At 37.3% G+C, this 6468-nt stretch overlaps 2 long non-coding RNA genes across 2 annotated transcripts; both read right to left on the bottom strand.

Annotated features, from left to right (window-relative positions):
* Positions 1 to 3193: 3193 nt before the first annotated feature.
* LOC107573558 (uncharacterized) lies at positions 3194 to 3695 on the bottom strand. The gene is made up of 3 exons (XR_001607526.1): positions 3677 to 3695; positions 3538 to 3596; positions 3194 to 3241 (listed from the first exon to the last, which is right to left on the bottom strand). It is a non-coding gene; the product is annotated as an uncharacterized lncRNA (long non-coding RNA).
* A 236-nt stretch (positions 3696 to 3931) lies between these two features.
* LOC107573557 (uncharacterized) lies at positions 3932 to 4620 on the bottom strand. Its single transcript, XR_001607525.1, has 3 exons — positions 4388 to 4620; positions 4276 to 4302; positions 3932 to 4131 (listed from the first exon to the last, which is right to left on the bottom strand). It is a non-coding gene; the product is annotated as an uncharacterized lncRNA (long non-coding RNA).
* Between the last annotated feature and the right edge of the window lie 1848 nt (positions 4621 to 6468).

Genomic DNA, 6468 nt, shown 5'->3' with positions numbered 1-6468 from the left:
GCTTGTCCTTTGTTAATCAGAAATTTGCTCTTAACGAGTCAACATTGACAGTGACTTGAACTAATCTTCAAAGGAAGATATTTAAGAATAGGATTTAAGTGGGCATTGAGTATTTAAAAAAATATAATACTTCTGCTTAATTAATATGTCATTGGACTGAGAGTATTTAACAGAAAATATTGAATGCACTTTTTCATTTTGTCTGAATGATCGTCTACAAACCTCTCCACAGCTTTATCTCAAGAAGCATTAGGGACAGTTGGACATTAGAGTGTAGAGCGATAGTACATCAGCACGCAAACAACACGACTCACCTCTGCCACTGTTGTAGACTCGTAAACCTCTTTACTGTAGTTCCAGCCGTTCACACAGGACTCGACCTCGATCTCGCTGACATTGACCTCCACATTTGGGGTGTAGTTAAGCGCGGAAAAATTCCTCACTGTTTCCATTTTGTATCTGGAGCAGGAACTGCGTTTTAAAACCCCGTCTTGCATCACCACTGGGATGGCAGCTTCTCTCCACATGTCACTGATGTTGTACTCCTCAGGAATCAGACACTCGTGAGATGGCGTGTCACCCACAAAAACTATGTAGAGGCCCACAAAACCATTTAGAAGGATACTTATAGCTAATGCAAAGAAAACAGTCAGCTGGAATGGACCCCATGTTCCCAGAAAATCACTGATATCATCATAGTCCCTAATTTTTTAACCAAACCATCAAGTTTCTCATTTGCAATGACCTCTTGTTTTATCATTCAGTTTTGCGCATGCTTGTAACACGCCAATCTGAAATATAATATTTATGATACACTTTGACAAGGTTCCCCTCATTGGCTGTTTAAAGTTCACTTGCTGACCAAGGGATCCTTTATCAAACATTACATCAGTTAATGATCTTTGAATCGTAAGAAATGAGCAACTCGGGGACCTTTGTAATTTCATGAGTGGAATAGAGAGGGAAAAAATCCAAGTGTTCCTTTCTGTGGCTGCCCAGCTAACAAAAAAAGGTCCCCAGGACGTCCTCTAAATGGCCTCTGAGAACGTTCCCCGGACGTCAGCATGTAGGCTCCCCTTGACGTCGAGCGGACGTTCGCGAAGACGTCCTCTGAGCGTTCACGGGGACGTTCACAGGACGGTCAGCGGCCACTCGGGACGTTTAGGGGACTTTCGCTTTAAGTCCTGGAATGTCATTTTATTTTACTTTTAGGCTAATCAAAGAAAATAGACACGTGCAAATAGTTGGAACATATATATTTTATTTAAACAATTTAAATGTTTTTTCCCCTTTTTTTATTAGACGTTAAGAAATAAAAGATATATACAACTATAACAAAACATCAGAATATAGTATATGTAAAGAGAATAAATGGGCTTGCAAGAAAAATAAAATGAATGTATAATTAAGCAAAAATAAAGAGAAGAATTACATCTAAAGAGCAATGCTACAAAAACAACATACAGATTTTAAATTACATATAATTCTTTAATAAATAAAAAATGTGGGGTTTTTTTTCCGGGCGTGGGTGGGTCAAGCAAAGCAGCTGTGTCTGTGCATTATTCCGATGGTAGCTCCTCTTCCCGTTGGATTCTAACTTAAAACAACGAAAGGAACACATTAATGTCATAAAACATATGTCTAAAATGTTCTCTTGCAATGAAACCACAGCAAAATTCTGCGTTAATACTGAAAAGCATCCACTCAAATCTTTTCTAACCTATTAATTTATTTTGTAACGGTCATTATCAAGTAAAATAAAATTACATTAAGTCCCCTAAACGTCCCGAATGACCGCTGACCGTCCTGTGAACGTCCCCGTGAACGTCAAGGGGACCCTACACGCTGACGTTCGGAAGACGTTCGCAAAAGGCCATTTAGGGGACGTTCTGGGGACCTTTATTTGTTAGCTGGTATATTGGCGTGAACAGTCACTCAAACCTTAAATCTGTTAAAGTTGTGTAGCCTAGCCCGTGTGTAAATGCAAATGTCATTCTCGATGTCTGCACGTGAGCTCATTAAGCTGAATTTCCATAACGACTTTGTCACACGTGCTTATACATCTTAAGCCTCATGAAAGCCTACGAAATATACCCTTTACTGTGACATCAAGTAAGGCAAGCTGTCTTATGACACTGGCTGATTTTTTTTTAATGATCTTTGATGTTCTTATGCTTATTGTATGCAGCGTAAAGACACTGAAGTGTATGTAACTTTTGGCATTCGATTACACGCGCATTTGCGCTTTTCATATGGCACAATAATGGGTGACATTAGCGTGAACACTCAAACCTTAAAGTGGGAAAATGCTTATACATCTTAAGCCTAATGAAAGCCTACGAAATATACCCTTTACTGTGACATCAAGTAAGGCAAGCTGTTTTATGACATTGGCTGATTTTTTTTTAATGATCTTTGATGTTCTTATGCTTATTGTATGCAGCGTAAAGACACTGAAGTGTATGTAACTTTTGGCATTCGATTACACGCGCATTTGTGCTTTTCATATGGCACAATAATGGGTGACATTAGCGTGAACACTCAAACCTTAAAGTGGGAAAATCTAGTTGTGTAGCCTAGCCTATGTGTAAATCCAAACGTCATTCTCGATGTCTGCACGTGAGCTCATTAAAATTAATTTCCATAACGACTTTGTCACACGCGCTTATATCTTAATGGCTTCCATAATATGGGGGAAAATACTATGGAAGTCAATGGGGTCCAGAAACTGTTTGATTACCAGCATTCTTCAAAATATCATATTTTGTGTTGAGCACAAGAAAGTAAATCATGGGTAATTCCATGCAAAAGTCAACTTTACCATAAAAAAAATAATTTTTTTACAGAGGGGCTTGGCTGAATCATTGATTGCTGCATTGTTTCAACTGCTGATGTAATGTTGTTTTGGATTTGGTCCAGTTTCAACATGACTCTTCTTTCTAAATTCTCAAATAACTTGTAGATTTCTGTGCAGAATTTATTTTGAAACATAAATGACATTACAAACTACAGCAATAAAAAATACCACTGCCATAAGACAACATAAGTCTGCCATAAGAAAACATAATAATTGAATAGATTGTGGATTAATCACACTTCCTAAAACAAGTCACAAAAACATTTAGCCAGATAATGAATACATTATGTGTGTGTGTGTGTGTGTGTTTTAGTGTACCTTGACTCTGCCAGTTGGCAGAAACTGACTGATGTGGCTGCAGTTGTGGTGTTGAAAGAGATGGAACTGTAATCACATTACAAAAATAAATAAATCATTAAATAAAACAATTCATGACCTATTGTTAGTCCAACTGTCACACTCTTGAGCTGTACAGCCAGAAAAACAATATTATTAGCATGTTGTTTAAATCATGACAAAATATCTTTAAAAACAAGAATATGTTTTATGTAACAATAATTATTAGAGTTTTGGATGTTTTTAATGAAATATTTTTATGTTGTAGTAATCAACATTATAACACAAATATGGCAGACTGACTTTAACCTTGAATATTCCCTTAATTCCATTATTTTACTCACACCAAGGTGCCGCAGGCAAAATCACATTAGATCCTTTTTTTTTACTGGTTGCTCCTCATCTAAAAAAAAAAATATATATATATATCAGTACAATTTCAGACTATAGCAAGCAAATGAAAGTGAATCATAGTAACTTTACCTTCATCAGGCTCCCCAGCTGAAAACAAAACAAAACAAAATATTAGCAGGGACTTTTTGACATTTCTTAAAAGAGTAGTTCACCCAAAAAAGAAGATTCTGTCATCATCCTCACCCTCGAGTTGTTCCAACCCTGTATAAATATATTTGTTCTGCTGAACACAAAGGGTTACAGACATTCTTCAAAATATCTTCCTTTGTGTTCAGCAGAACAAATATATTTATACAGGGTTGGAGCAACTCGAGGGTGAGGATGATGATCATTTTTGGGTGAACTATCCCTTTAATGTTATGGCCTTCATTAATCATTTTGGCACAACATAGAAAGACGATTCCATTTTAGATTATCATCAACAGTTGATTACTTTTAGTTAACTTACTACTTACACTTAGATGCAATTGCTGTTGATCTTGGCCATTTGTTTATTTTCTTTACTCTCAAACTGGAAATCTCATCTTCAGGGCCAAACGCAGCAGGGCAATAAATAGTATTTTATGTCAGTTAGAAACATATGCTAGATGGTACTGTTCTGAATAATTTATTCCCACTGTTTAACCTTGCATTAAATAAAGAATACAATTACATAATAATGATTTCACCTTGGGATGATTCACCGTCCTCAAGAACTGTAAAACAAAATTAGCATTTAAAGAAGACAGCATAGACATATATATGCATTTTGGCTTTCCTTGATCATTGATGTATACTTACATTGTTTTGTCTGTGGTGTCTTTCTAGGTTTGGTGGGCTGAAGTTCTTCTTCTGCAAGAAACAAAAGTTACAACTGCAATTGTCTTTCAGTGTGAAAACTTTAACTTATTTACAGTGTCAGCACAGATTTTATACCTCTAAATCTTCTTGGTGGTATATTGTTTCGTGAAATATTTCCATCCGAGTCCTCAACATGGGAAGTTTCAACTGCTTTTTGGGCCCGATGCCTTGCTAGGTTGTAACTGTCTGTTCTCAAAAATAGTACAAATTTAGTTGAATAAATCTTATATAAATAATTAATATTTTAGGAATGGTTGCTAGTAGTTGATGAGATTAAAAAATAATCTTGGTATTATACTTTACCTGTGTCAGAAAATACTCTGACGGCATGTTTTGTCCAGAGATGTTTGTCTGGAATGACACATTTTATGACTTTGGTCCCAACATTTGAATTGGGCCAATAGCAGAACAGTACCTTTCAGACAGAGACAAGGATGCTTGCTTAATGTTTTCTACGTATATAGTTGACCATGATTAATGTATATCATTTATGCTTTATAAAAACATATATGGACTAAATCCTACCCCATCGACCCTTTCGAGCCACGAAGATGGTGCCACCTCAACCTCATTTTGCTCAATGAAATTGAGTATTACATAGCGAAGATACACCTGTAAGTGAAGTTTAGATAAATCTGTAAGTTCAGCTTGCAATACACAAATGAAACGTACACAATTACCTATTGATAGGCAATCATTGGTTACTTTCTCTAACCTTATACTTAATTTATGTTTACCAGTGTTGGTTCTTGTTGTACTAGAAACATCTAGGTTTTCAAAAAAGAATGGGACTGGAGAGCGGCGACGACTCAGGGGCAAAGCTTCAGGACCCAGAAACTCAGGGGTAAAGCCGAAGCAGTTAGACACACAGGGGACAAAGCTTCAGGAGGCAGAAACTCAGGGGTAAAGCCGAAGCAGTTAGACACACAGGGGACAAAGCTTCAGGAGGCAGAGACTCAGGGGCAAAGCTTCAGGACCCAGAAACTCAGGGGTAAAGCCGAAGCAGTTAGACACACAGGGGACAAAGCTTCAGGAGGCAGAGACTCAGGGGTGAAGCTGAAGGATGTAGAGACTCAGGGAGCAAAGGAATACTTCAAGTATGTAATTTCACCCAAATTGTCATTCTCTTGTCATTTTATTATTTTATTGTTATTTTTGGTAATTTTATTTTTTGTCACAACCTCTTGTTCTGACACCACCTCGCAAAATTGTTCAGGGCCTAACAAAAAAAAGGCATTGTTTGGGCACTTGAATGACAAGTTTTCCTTGATTTCTATCTTGGACTTGGATGTTTCCTCAAGATGATTTGCAACTTGTGCCAAAACATTTTTTCCAGATCTAACCAATTTTTTCATTTGATGAAGATAGCTCTCGAACTTGAAAGCACTGCAGCTGTCAAGGCTGCCAAAGTTTTGGGCATCTTCTGCAAGGTGCAGCAAGGAATGGACATTGTACACCAAAAATGTTTCGCCATACAGCTCCCGTGCTCTCTCTACAAAATACTTAAGCAGCTGGTTTGCATAAGATCCGTGTGATTTTGTGAGGTCAGGATTCACTTTCACCCAAATTGTCATTCTCTTGTCATTTTATTATTTTATTGTTATTTTTGGTAATTTTATTTTTTGTCACAACCTCTTGTTCTGACACCACCTCGCAAAATTGTTCAGGGCCTAACAAAAAAAGGCATTGTTTGGGCACTTGAATGACATCAAGTTTTCCTTGATTTCTATCTTGGACTTGGATGTTTCCTCAAGATGATTTGCAACTTGTGCCAAAACATTTTTTCCAGATCTAACCAATTTTTTCATTTGATGAAGATAGCTCTCGAACTTGAAAGCACTGAAGCTGTCAAGGCTGCCAAAGTTTTGGGCATCTTCTGCAAGGTGCAGCAAGGAATGGACATTGTACACCAAAAATGTTTCGCCATACAGCTCCCGTGCTCTCTCTACAAAATACTTAAGCAGCTGGTACCCGTCCTCTCTCTACAAAATACTTAAGCAGCTGGTTTGCATAAGATCCGT

The sequence above is a fragment of the Sinocyclocheilus grahami genome, unplaced genomic scaffold, assembly GCF_001515645.1.
Source record: "Sinocyclocheilus grahami isolate Dianchi unplaced genomic scaffold, SAMN03320097.WGS_v1.1 scaffold1976.1, whole genome shotgun sequence".
Classification (NCBI taxonomy): Eukaryota; Metazoa; Chordata; class Actinopteri; order Cypriniformes; family Cyprinidae; genus Sinocyclocheilus; species Sinocyclocheilus grahami.
This window is presented reverse-complemented; position numbering and strand designations above follow the sequence as displayed.